Genomic DNA, 14,159 nt, shown 5'->3' with positions numbered 1-14,159 from the left:
ATAGACAATAAAGATAATAAACAAAATAGGCGGATATTGTATATGTGTATGAATGAAATGTTTTTCATGTAGGTAACATTATGTTTGTTAATATGTATTTTTTAAATTATAACCCGGTATATCATTTTGATGTGTGTCATGTTTGATACAGACTGCCCAGACGCTTCAAGAAACGCATTGTATTTTATTTAAGATTATTATAGGAGAGAGATTGAGAGTACATTGTTGATATATCAGATGTGAATGTAGTGGTATTTGAGGAATACAATCTTTTGGTGCCGGAATCCGGTTAGCCGGAAGACCTTTTAAACATATTGTGAATCAACACTGTTGCGAACGCAAGTGCATCTGACGACGGGTGCGTATGAACGATAATCAGACCGGTGATATGTACAATAGCATGTACATGTACTTCTTTTTGACGATTTATAATAACAATCCAGTGTGGTCTACTGGTTAGGATTCCTGGTTTTCACCCAGGCGGCCCGGGTTCGATTTCCCGGCACCGGAAATAATTGTTTCTGTATGCTTAAATAAGAATGTTGTAGTTTGATTTAGTTTTGCATGACAGGAAAGAATATCATAGCTTTACGCTGCCGCGAATCCTATCAGTTCGGAAGACGCTGAAAATATATTATTAATTTGGTAAAATAGTTTATAGTATAGTGTATAGTAAGTAGAGAAGAAGGTTGGTGCAATCTCCTATAGTATAGTATATAGTATACTGTGATATCGGTATTTTATCGTCGAGTGGTTTTTGCCGATACGGCCTCGGTTCGAAATCCGTCACCGGAAATCGTTGTTGTTGTTTTGAAATTATTTTCAATTTATAAAATGAAAATCATTTTCAGATCAATCACAGCATGACTAAATAAAATAACACAACGAGACATTATTTAATCAACTTTCAACAATAATTAACTTACCTCGTGACTGAAATTCTCGATATTGTTTTATCTTTATGTAATCGTATCATTTTGCAGCTTTATACGTAAGCGTACTGTCCATTGTAAGCTTATTCATCAAGTAAGCGATATCCATGGTCATTAATTTTTGTAATAGTTTGTTGGTTATACTTTAAACTCATCTATTATATGTAGATGTATGCATAGCATCAAATATTATGCCCCCCCCCTTCGAAGAAGAGGGGGTATAATGCTTTGCACATGTCGGTCGGTCGGTCTATCGGTCCATCCACCAGGTGGTTTCCGGATGATTACTCAAGAACGCTTGGACCTAGGATCATGAAACTTCATAGGAACATTGATCATGACTCGCAGATGACCCCTATTGATTTTGAGGTCACTAGGTCAAAGGTCAAGGTCACAGTGACCCGAAATAGTAAAATGGTTTCCGAATGATAACTCAAGAACGCTTATGCCTAGGATCATGAAACTTAATAGGAAGGTTGATCAAGATTCACAGATGACCCCTATTGATTTTCAGGTCACTAGGTCAAAGGTCAAGGTCACGGTGACCCGAATTAGTAAAATGGTTTCCGGATGATAACTCAAGAACGCTTATGCCTAGAATCGTGAATTTTAATAGGTAGATTGATAATGACTGGCAGACGACCCTTATTGATTTTCAGGTCACTAGGTCAAAGGTCAAGGTCACGGTGACCCGAAATAGTAAAATGGTTTCCGGATGATTACTCCAGAACGCTTATACTTAGGATCATGAAACTTGATAGGTAGATTGATAATGACTGGCAGATGACCCCTATTGATTTTCAGGTCACTAGGTCAAAGGTCAAGACCACGGTGACCCGAAATAGTAAAATGGTTTCCGGATGATAACTCAAGAACGCTTATGTCTAGGATCATGAAACTTGATAGGTAGATTGATCATGACTCGCAGTTGACCCCTATTGATTTTCAGGTCATTATATCAAAGGTCAAAGTCACAGTGATCCGAAATAGTAAAATGATTTCCGGATAATAACTCTAGAACGCTTATGGCTACGATCATGAAACTTTATAGGTACATTAATCATGACTCGCAGATGACCCCTATTGATTTTGAAGTCACTAGGTCAAAGGTCAAGGTCATGGTGACCCGATATAGTAAAATGGTTTCCGGATGATAACTCAAGAACGCTTATGCCTAGGATCATGAAACTTCATAGGTACATTGATCATGACTCGCAGTTGACCCCTATTGATTTTCAGGTCACTAGGTCAAAGGTCAAGGACACGGTGACCCGAAATAGTAATATGGTTTCCGGATGCCAAACAATCCAGATTTAAAATCTAAACCCGAATACTAATGAAGTGCATTGGTAATATTTATGAAGAAACGTTGACTGCAATTGATAATCATTATATGTTTTTATAATTATTAACAACATTTATCGCGATAAATCGTTGAGGTAATAACACATATGTGTGTGCAGCTGCGGGGAATGGAACCAACGCCGACTGGGTTTATTTTTTATCCTAAACATAATCTTATCGAATGAATTGTATGATTTCTTTAATTTTGTATATCTGGCACTTCTTTTTTTTCGATCTTCAGCGTTGGCGACGCCAACCGTCCGGAACCGTCAACGATGAGACAGAAATCAGCCACAATACTATTATACGTTCACAGACATGTGTTCTTGTGTGTTAAGTTCGATTGACCAACCCTCCAGCTCTATTACTCGAAACTTAGTCACTTTGGTATGACCTCGGCTCCATGCGGCTCAAGACCACTGGTTACAATATCGCGACCGCGGCCTGGATCGACAATAATCCGGTGTGGTCTAGTGGTTAGGATTCCTGGTTTTCACCCAGGCGGCCCGGGTTCGATTCCCGGCACCGGAAGCATATTTTTATGCCCCCCTTCGAAGAAGAGGGGGTATATTGCTTTGCTCATGTCGGTCTGTCGGTAGGTCTGTCGGTCGGTCTGTCGGTCGGTCTGTCGGTCGGTCCGTCCACCAGGTGGTTGTCAGACGATAACTCAAGAACGTTTGGGCCTAGGATCATGAAACTTCATAGGTACATTGATCATGACTTGCAGATGACCCCTATTGATTTTGAGGTCACTAGGTCAAAGGTCAAGGTCACAGTGACAAGAAATAGTAAAATGGTTTTTGAATGATAACTCAAGAACGCATACGCCTAGGATCATGAAACTTCATGGGTAGATTGATCATGACTTGCAGATGACCCCTATTGATTTTGAGGTCACTAGGTCAAAGGTCACGGTGACCCGAAATAGTTAAATGGTTTCCGGATGATAACTCAAGAACGCATACGCCTAGGATCATGAAACTTCATGGATAGATTGATCATGACTCGCAGATGACCCCTATTGATTTTGAGGTCACTAGGTCAAAGGTCAAGGTCACGGTGACCCGAAATAGTAAAATGGTTTTCGGATGATAACTCAAGAACGCATACACCTAGGATCATGAAACTTCAAAGGTAGATTGATCATGACTTGCAGATTACCCCTATTGATTTTGAAGTCACAAGGTCAAAGGTCAAGGTCACGGTGACCAGAAATAGTAAAATGATTTTCGGATGATTACTCAAGAACGCTTTTGCCTTGGATCATGACACTTCATAGGTACATTGATCGTGACCCGCAGATGACCCCTATTGATTTTCAGGTCACTAGGTCAAAGGTCAAGGTCACTGTGACAAAAATCGTATTCACACAATGGCTGCCACTACAACGGACAGCCCATATGGGGGGCATGCATGTTTTACAAACAGCCCTTGTTTTCCAAAGTGTTCATTTTTAAGTCGTTATTTGAAAAGCATAAAACAGCCAATAATATGATATGTATCAGGGTGCTATTTCAAGACGTTTGCATGATATAACCAAATCACGACAATATATTTGATAAAAAAAAAAGATAACAGTAAAAAACAATCGTGTTTGAATCGTGTTTGAATTTTTTATTTTTTTTTCAACGATATAAATGGTCTGATCGTATGCACGAAAAGGTTTGCACTTACCTAATTGTTAATAATGTATTTTTTCTTATGAAATTTTGATATTCGGTTTATACTGCTGATAAAGCAGCGGCATTGTTCATCAGAGAATGTGATCGGAAAACTAAATATTGAAAAAAAAACACAACAAAACAACAAAATAAGTCGTATTCTTTCTTATAGTAAGACTTTTATAAATTATGTTTAAAAAATAATGCAACATATATTTATTTGATCACAATTCTAAGTGGTGTGGATATTGTTGTTGTTTATCAGCGATCGAATGTGTAAGAGGTGCATTAAATCAATTGTAAAACAAATAAATATATCAACATGAATTTGGTATAGCCTACGTAGCAAAGAAGGCTTTTGCTAACCTCTATTGTGATATGTGTGTGATATCAGTATTTGACCGCCCATTGGCCTGTCTACAATCGACCGGGTTTAGATTACCGGCACAGGATTTTTTTATGCTCATCCAAAATTTATTTTGGGGGGAGCATATAGTCGCCGCTTCGTCTGTCCGTCCGTGTGTCCGTCCGTGCACAATTTTTTTCCGGGCTATTTCTCAGAAACTAATGACCGGAATTCAATGAAACTTAATGGGAAGCTTCACTACCAAGACGAGTTGTGCATATTATCAGCGGGTTCTGGTCGGATGATTTTTCACAGAGTTATGGCCCTTTGAAATTTTCCATTGACTGTACATATAGTGCAATTCTTGTCCGGGCTATTTCTCAGCAACTAATGACCGGAATTCAATGAAACTTTATGGGAAGCTTTACTGCCAAGAGGAGATGTGCATATTATCAGCGGGTTATGGTCGGATGATTTTTCACAGAGTTATAGACCTTTGAAATTTTCCATTAACTGTACATATAGTGCAATTCTTGTCCGGGCTATTTTTCTCAGCAACTAAAGACTGGAATTCAATGAAACTTTATGGGAAGCTTCACTACCAAGAGGAGATGTGCATATTATCAGCCGGTTCTCGTCGGACGATTTTTCATAGAGTTATGGCCCTTTGAAATTTTCCATTGTACATATGGTGCAATTCTTGTCCGGGCTATTTCTCAGCAACTTAAGACTGAAATTCAATGAAACTTAATGGGAAGCTTCACTACCAAGAGGAGATGTGCATATTATCAGCCGGTTCTCGTCGGATGATTTTTCATAGAGTTATGGCCCTTTGAAATTTTCCATTGTACATATAATGCAATTCTTGTCCGGGCTATTTCTCAGCAACTAATGACTGGAATTCAATGAAACTTTATGGGAAGCTTCACTACCAAGGCGAGATGTGCATATTATCAGACGGTTCTCGTCAGATGATTTTTTTCACAGAGTTATGACCCTTTGAAATTTTCCATTGTACATATAGTGCAATTCTTGTCCGAGCTATTTCTCAGCAACTTATTACGGGAATTCAATGAAACTTTATGGGAAGCTTCACTACCAAGAGGAGATGTGCATATTATCAGCCGGTTATGGTCGGGTGATTTTTTTACAGAGTTATAGCCCTTTGAAATTTTCTATAAACTGTACATATAGTGCAATTCTTGTCCGGGCTATTTCTCCCCATCTACTGACTGGAATTCAATGAAGCTTTATGGGAAGCTTAACTACATTTAGGAGATGCGCATATTATTTGTGGGTTTTGGTTAGATGATTTATTTAGAGAGTTATGGCCCTTTGAAATTTTTAAGTTGCTAAACCATCCATCGTATTTTTTGTCCAAAGTTATGCCCCTCAAGACGTTTCCTTTTATCTGAATATATAGTGCAATATTGTGACAAAAAAACAACCTTTGGGGAGTATCACCCGTCTCCGACGGTTTCTTGTTTTTATATATTATATATTATAATTACAAGTAACGAAGATCATTTTAGCTCAATCAAAATACGCATTGCAAAAAATGACGGCACCAACCAAACCATTACTGAATATATGTTCAAAAATCTATGAATTGCGGAGAACATTTAATCGGGCATGTGTATTGGTGAAACAATCCAGACCCAGGGATTGTTAAAGGGACTTGTTTACTTGTAGGATGAAATGATGAAGTTCAAAATGACTTTAATAGATTAGAAAAATAATGTACACATGATGTTTGAACAAGCAAATAAACACTCATGATTTACCCGGTAGATTTTTTTTTATAGAAATATTGGTTTAATAATCATTAGTCCTCGTTTAAAACCGGTAAAATAATAAAGCGTCTGTTAAGTTTTTCGTCGAAAATTTGGAATACTATTGGTTTAATAGACAATTCTTTCCATGGCCAGTGTGTGCCCATTTTTATATTACTAAAATACCCTAAACAGTAAAATCACTGAAAACATAAGGTAAACTAAACAAAATTAAGCGCAAGTTAAGCGACGTCATTTCAAATGAGTTTTTCTCATTAGGACGCTTTCCGAATTAGTACCAAACGTCTCAGAACACGCCATGTATAATAACGTCACTTGGCATTGATGATTAACTGTCACTTGTTTCATTATAATATAAATAAATCCAATAATTGATTGCTGTATAAAACACTGAACGTTACTTTATTTTTTACATGTATAATTCCGGTACACTCTGATTAAATATTCGGAGTTCAAAACAGGGACCTCTACAAACTTGTTTGAATAGTCTCTGTTAAAATCTGCTTGTTAACATATAAGATAACATTTAATTGTTTAAATCAACGTATAAGCATTATCATATTATAGTAAATATTTAATTTGAAAATAATTCAAAATTTATTATAATGTATGACAATGTGCCTTACAGAAAAATAAGAACACACGTCTAAAATATCCACTTTTCTTGCATGTCTGTGCTGGATGTGTGACCTATGCAAAACAGCAGCAGTACCATTTCTTTGATATTCGACCCTTATCAGTATAATGCATTTATCTTAATAAACCCCAAACCATATTTGCTTGCGCTTGAAACACTATATTTCCTTTCTTCAGGGCAGTTATGGTAATTTTGAAGATCGTTTTTACTTGGAAATTTAATACAATTATTGTTAATAAATTGAGAAATGTCAATTGTCAATTAGTTGTTGACAGCTTATTTGCGCGCATATTAATCACGGTAATAAAGAAGTAGTAGTAGCAGCAGCAGTAGCAGTAGTAGAAGTAGAAGTAGAAGTAGTAGTAGCAGCAGCAGTAGCAGTAGTAGAAGTAGAAGTAGCAATAATATCAATAATAATAGTAATAAAAAATGCAACTCGTGTTTGTTACAGTACTAGACAACTTATTACATTTCAGTTGTTTTGAAAAAACATTCTTATGATGGATGCTCTGACCATTGTCGAATGAATTACCCGGTATTTCGGAAGTTTGTGGTAGTGGCTCTTGAACCATTTGATGGCACATTTGTGTTGGTAAAATATCATTAAGTTGATTAACACGACTATTATGCCTATTTAAACTCAGAATGATGATATTATTAATTTAATATTTTCCGACATTATTCCATTTGCCAACTTAACTTGAGCAATGATATATTATGTGATAAATAATTCAAATCATGGCGATTTGAGCAATACCGTCCATGGTATTTCAAATACATATGGTTGCAGTCATCCTTTGCACAAGAGCGAGTTTTTACTCCGGTCACTTATAATGCCCCCCTTCGAAGAAGAGGGGGTATATTGCTTTGCTCATGTCGGTCTGTCGGTCGGTCTGTCGGTCTGTCGGTCTGTCGGTCGGTCGGTCCGTCCACCAGGTGGTTGTCAGACGATAACTCAAGAACGCTTGGGCCTAGGATCATGAAACTTCATAGGTACATTGATCATGATTCGCAGATGACCCCTATTGATTTTGAGGTCACTAGGTCAAAGGTCAAGGTCACGGTGACCCGAAATAGCAAAATGGTTTCCGGATGATAACTCAAGAACGCTTAGGCCTAGGATCATGAAACTTGATAGGTAGATTGATCATGACTCGCAGATGACCCCTATTGATTTTCAGGACAAGGTCAAAGGTCAAGGTCACAGTGACCCGAAATAGTAAAATGGTTTCCGGATGATAACTCAAGAACGCTTAGGCCTATGATCATGAAACTTGAGAGGTAGATTAATCATGACTCGCAGATGACCCCTATTGATTTTCAGGTCACTAGGTCAAAGGTCAAGGTCACAGTGACCCGAAATAGTAAAATGGTTTCCGAATGATAACTCAAGAACGCTTATGCCTAGGATCATGAAACTTAATAGGAAGGTTGATCAAGATTCACAGATGACCCCTATTGATTTTCAGGTCACTAGGTCAAAGGTCAAGGTCACGGTGACCCGAATTAGTAAAATGGTTTCCGGATGATAACTCAAGAACGCTTATGCCTAGAATCGTGAATTTTAATAGGTAGATTGATAATGACTGGCAGACGACCCTTATTGATTTTCAGGTCACTAGGTCAAAGGTCAAGGTCACGGTGACCCGAAATAGTAAAATGGTTTCCGGATGATTACTCCAGAACGCTTATACTTAGGATCATGAAACTTGATAGGTAGATTGATAATGACTGGCAGATGACCCCTATTGATTTTCAGGTCACTAGGTCAAAGGTCAAGACCACGGTGACCCGAAATAGTAAAATGGTTTCCGGATGATAACTCAAGAACGCTTATGTCTAGGATCATGAAACTTGATAGGTAGATTGATCATGACTCGCAGTTGACCCCTATTGATTTTCAGGTCATTATATCAAAGGTCAAAGTCACAGTGATCCGAAATAGTAAAATGATTTCCGGATAATAACTCTAGAACGCTTATGGCTACGATCATGAAACTTTATAGGTACATTAATCATGACTCGCAGATGACCCCTATTGATTTTGAAGTCACTAGGTCAAAGGTCAAGGTCATGGTGACCCGATATAGTAAAATGGTTTCCGGATGATAACTCAAGAACGCTTATGCCTAGGATCATGAAACTTCATAGGTACATTGATCATGACTCGCAGTTGACCCCTATTGATTTTCAGGTCACTAGGTCAAAGGTCAAGGACACGGTGACCCGAAATAGTAATATGGTTTCCGGATGCCAAACAATCCAGATTTAAAATCTAAACCCGAATACTAATGAAGTGCATTGGTAATATTTATGAAGAAACGTTGACTGCAATTGATAATCATTATATGTTTTTATAATTATTAACAACATTTATCGCGATAAATCGTTGAGGTAATAACACATATGTGTGTGCAGCTGCGGGGAATGGAACCAACGCCGACTGGGTTTATTTTTTATCCTAAACATAATCTTATCGAATGAATTGTATGATTTCTTTAATTTTGTATATCTGGCACTTCTTTTTTTTCGATCTTCAGCGTTGGCGACGCCAACCGTCCGGAACCGTCAACGATGAGACAGAAATCAGCCACAATACTATTATACGTTCACAGACATGTGTTCTTGTGTGTTAAGTTCGATTGACCAACCCTCCAGCTCTATTACTCGAAACTTAGTCACTTTGGTATGACCTCGGCTCCATGCGGCTCAAGACCACTGGTTACAATATCGCGACCGCGGCCTGGATCGACAATAATCCGGTGTGGTCTAGTGGTTAGGATTCCTGGTTTTCACCCAGGCGGCCCGGGTTCGATTCCCGGCACCGGAAGCATATTTTTATGCCCCCCTTCGAAGAAGAGGGGGTATATTGCTTTGCTCATGTCGGTCTGTCGGTAGGTCTGTCGGTCGGTCTGTCGGTCGGTCTGTCGGTCGGTCCGTCCACCAGGTGGTTGTCAGACGATAACTCAAGAACGTTTGGGCCTAGGATCATGAAACTTCATAGGTACATTGATCATGACTTGCAGATGACCCCTATTGATTTTGAGGTCACTAGGTCAAAGGTCAAGGTCACAGTGACAAGAAATAGTAAAATGGTTTTTGAATGATAACTCAAGAACGCATACGCCTAGGATCATGAAACTTCATGGGTAGATTGATCATGACTTGCAGATGACCCCTATTGATTTTGAGGTCACTAGGTCAAAGGTCACGGTGACCCGAAATAGTTAAATGGTTTCCGGATGATAACTCAAGAACGCATACGCCTAGGATCATGAAACTTCATGGATAGATTGATCATGACTCGCAGATGACCCCTATTGATTTTGAGGTCACTAGGTCAAAGGTCAAGGTCACGGTGACCCGAAATAGTAAAATGGTTTTCGGATGATAACTCAAGAACGCATACACCTAGGATCATGAAACTTCAAAGGTAGATTGATCATGACTTGCAGATTACCCCTATTGATTTTGAAGTCACAAGGTCAAAGGTCAAGGTCACGGTGACCAGAAATAGTAAAATGATTTTCGGATGATTACTCAAGAACGCTTTTGCCTTGGATCATGACACTTCATAGGTACATTGATCGTGACCCGCAGATGACCCCTATTGATTTTCAGGTCACTAGGTCAAAGGTCAAGGTCACTGTGACAAAAATCGTATTCACACAATGGCTGCCACTACAACGGACAGCCCATATGGGGGGCATGCATGTTTTACAAACAGCCCTTGTTTTCCAAAGTGTTCATTTTTAAGTCGTTATTTGAAAAGCATAAAACAGCCAATAATATGATATGTATCAGGGTGCTATTTCAAGACGTTTGCATGATATAACCAAATCACGACAATATATTTGATAAAAAAAAAAGATAACAGTAAAAAACAATCGTGTTTGAATCGTGTTTGAATTTTTTATTTTTTTTTCAACGATATAAATGGTCTGATCGTATGCACGAAAAGGTTTGCACTTACCTAATTGTTAATAATGTATTTTTTCTTATGAAATTTTGATATTCGGTTTATACTGCTGATAAAGCAGCGGCATTGTTCATCAGAGAATGTGATCGGAAAACTAAATATTGAAAAAAAAACACAACAAAACAACAAAATAAGTCGTATTCTTTCTTATAGTAAGACTTTTATAAATTATGTTTAAAAAATAATGCAACATATATTTATTTGATCACAATTCTAAGTGGTGTGGATATTGTTGTTGTTTATCAGCGATCGAATGTGTAAGAGGTGCATTAAATCAATTGTAAAACAAATAAATATATCAACATGAATTTGGTATAGCCTACGTAGCAAAGAAGGCTTTTGCTAACCTCTATTGTGATATGTGTGTGATATCAGTATTTGACCGCCCATTGGCCTGTCTACAATCGACCGGGTTTAGATTACCGGCACAGGATTTTTTTATGCTCATCCAAAATTTATTTTGGGGGGAGCATATAGTCGCCGCTTCGTCTGTCCGTCCGTGTGTCCGTCCGTGCACAATTTTTTTCCGGGCTATTTCTCAGAAACTAATGACCGGAATTCAATGAAACTTAATGGGAAGCTTCACTACCAAGACGAGTTGTGCATATTATCAGCGGGTTCTGGTCGGATGATTTTTCACAGAGTTATGGCCCTTTGAAATTTTCCATTGACTGTACATATAGTGCAATTCTTGTCCGGGCTATTTCTCAGCAACTAATGACCGGAATTCAATGAAACTTTATGGGAAGCTTTACTGCCAAGAGGAGATGTGCATATTATCAGCGGGTTATGGTCGGATGATTTTTCACAGAGTTATAGACCTTTGAAATTTTCCATTAACTGTACATATAGTGCAATTCTTGTCCGGGCTATTTTTCTCAGCAACTAAAGACTGGAATTCAATGAAACTTTATGGGAAGCTTCACTACCAAGAGGAGATGTGCATATTATCAGCCGGTTCTCGTCGGACGATTTTTCATAGAGTTATGGCCCTTTGAAATTTTCCATTGTACATATGGTGCAATTCTTGTCCGGGCTATTTCTCAGCAACTTAAGACTGAAATTCAATGAAACTTAATGGGAAGCTTCACTACCAAGAGGAGATGTGCATATTATCAGCCGGTTCTCGTCGGATGATTTTTCATAGAGTTATGGCCCTTTGAAATTTTCCATTGTACATATAATGCAATTCTTGTCCGGGCTATTTCTCAGCAACTAATGACTGGAATTCAATGAAACTTTATGGGAAGCTTCACTACCAAGGCGAGATGTGCATATTATCAGACGGTTCTCGTCAGATGATTTTTTTCACAGAGTTATGACCCTTTGAAATTTTCCATTGTACATATAGTGCAATTCTTGTCCGAGCTATTTCTCAGCAACTTATTACGGGAATTCAATGAAACTTTATGGGAAGCTTCACTACCAAGAGGAGATGTGCATATTATCAGCCGGTTATGGTCGGGTGATTTTTTTACAGAGTTATAGCCCTTTGAAATTTTCTATAAACTGTACATATAGTGCAATTCTTGTCCGGGCTATTTCTCCCCATCTACTGACTGGAATTCAATGAAGCTTTATGGGAAGCTTAACTACATTTAGGAGATGCGCATATTATTTGTGGGTTTTGGTTAGATGATTTATTTAGAGAGTTATGGCCCTTTGAAATTTTTAAGTTGCTAAACCATCCATCGTATTTTTTGTCCAAAGTTATGCCCCTCAAGACGTTTCCTTTTATCTGAATATATAGTGCAATATTGTGACAAAAAAACAACCTTTGGGGAGTATCACCCGTCTCCGACGGTTTCTTGTTTTTATATATTATATATTATAATTACAAGTAACGAAGATCATTTTAGCTCAATCAAAATACGCATTGCAAAAAATGACGGCACCAACCAAACCATTACTGAATATATGTTCAAAAATCTATGAATTGCGGAGAACATTTAATCGGGCATGTGTATTGGTGAAACAATCCAGACCCAGGGATTGTTAAAGGGACTTGTTTACTTGTAGGATGAAATGATGAAGTTCAAAATGACTTTAATAGATTAGAAAAATAATGTACACATGATGTTTGAACAAGCAAATAAACACTCATGATTTACCCGGTAGATTTTTTTTTATAGAAATATTGGTTTAATAATCATTAGTCCTCGTTTAAAACCGGTAAAATAATAAAGCGTCTGTTAAGTTTTTCGTCGAAAATTTGGAATACTATTGGTTTAATAGACAATTCTTTCCATGGCCAGTGTGTGCCCATTTTTATATTACTAAAATACCCTAAACAGTAAAATCACTGAAAACATAAGGTAAACTAAACAAAATTAAGCGCAAGTTAAGCGACGTCATTTCAAATGAGTTTTTCTCATTAGGACGCTTTCCGAATTAGTACCAAACGTCTCAGAACACGCCATGTATAATAACGTCACTTGGCATTGATGATTAACTGTCACTTGTTTCATTATAATATAAATAAATCCAATAATTGATTGCTGTATAAAACACTGAACGTTACTTTATTTTTTACATGTATAATTCCGGTACACTCTGATTAAATATTCGGAGTTCAAAACAGGGACCTCTACAAACTTGTTTGAATAGTCTCTGTTAAAATCTGCTTGTTAACATATAAGATAACATTTAATTGTTTAAATCAACGTATAAGCATTATCATATTATAGTAAATATTTAATTTGAAAATAATTCAAAATTTATTATAATGTATGACAATGTGCCTTACAGAAAAATAAGAACACACGTCTAAAATATCCACTTTTCTTGCATGTCTGTGCTGGATGTGTGACCTATGCAAAACAGCAGCAGTACCATTTCTTTGATATTCGACCCTTATCAGTATAATGCATTTATCTTAATAAACCCCAAACCATATTTGCTTGCGCTTGAAACACTATATTTCCTTTCTTCAGGGCAGTTATGGTAATTTTGAAGATCGTTTTTACTTGGAAATTTAATACAATTATTGTTAATAAATTGAGAAATGTCAATTGTCAATTAGTTGTTGACAGCTTATTTGCGCGCATATTAATCACGGTAATAAAGAAGTAGTAGTAGCAGCAGCAGTAGCAGTAGTAGAAGTAGAAGTAGAAGTAGTAGTAGCAGCAGCAGTAGCAGTAGTAGAAGTAGAAGTAGCAATAATATCAATAATAATAGTAATAAAAAATGCAACTCGTGTTTGTTACAGTACTAGACAACTTATTACATTTCAGTTGTTTTGAAAAAACATTCTTATGATGGATGCTCTGACCATTGTCGAATGAATTACCCGGTATTTCGGAAGTTTGTGGTAGTGGCTCTTGAACCATTTGATGGCACATTTGTGTTGGTAAAATATCATTAAGTTGATTAACACGACTATTATGCCTATTTAAACTCAGAATGATGATATTATTAATTTAATATTTTCCGACATTATTCCATTTGCCAACTTAACTTGAGCAATG

The 14,159-nt window shown here is 37.3% G+C and overlaps 3 non-coding genes across 3 annotated transcripts; all 3 read left to right on the top strand.

Moving 5' to 3' along the window:
- The first annotated feature begins 438 nt into the window (after positions 1 to 438).
- Trnae-uuc (transfer RNA glutamic acid (anticodon UUC)) lies at positions 439 to 511 on the top strand. Its single transcript has one exon. It is a non-coding gene; the product is annotated as a tRNA-Glu (tRNA).
- A 2,224-nt stretch (positions 512 to 2,735) lies between these two features.
- Trnae-uuc (transfer RNA glutamic acid (anticodon UUC)) lies at positions 2,736 to 2,807 on the top strand. Its single transcript has one exon. It is a non-coding gene; the product is annotated as a tRNA-Glu (tRNA).
- Positions 2,808 to 9,471: 6,664 nt separating this feature from the next.
- Positions 9,472 to 9,543, top strand: Trnae-uuc (transfer RNA glutamic acid (anticodon UUC)). The gene has a single exon. It is a non-coding gene; the product is annotated as a tRNA-Glu (tRNA).
- The last annotated feature ends 4,616 nt before the right edge of the window (positions 9,544 to 14,159 follow it).

Source organism: Dreissena polymorpha, chromosome 5 (genome assembly GCF_020536995.1).
Source record: "Dreissena polymorpha isolate Duluth1 chromosome 5, UMN_Dpol_1.0, whole genome shotgun sequence".
NCBI classification, from domain to species: domain Eukaryota; kingdom Metazoa; phylum Mollusca; class Bivalvia; order Myida; family Dreissenidae; genus Dreissena; species Dreissena polymorpha.
Note: the sequence above shows the minus strand (reverse complement) of the source record. Positions and strands in the feature narration are given on the sequence as shown.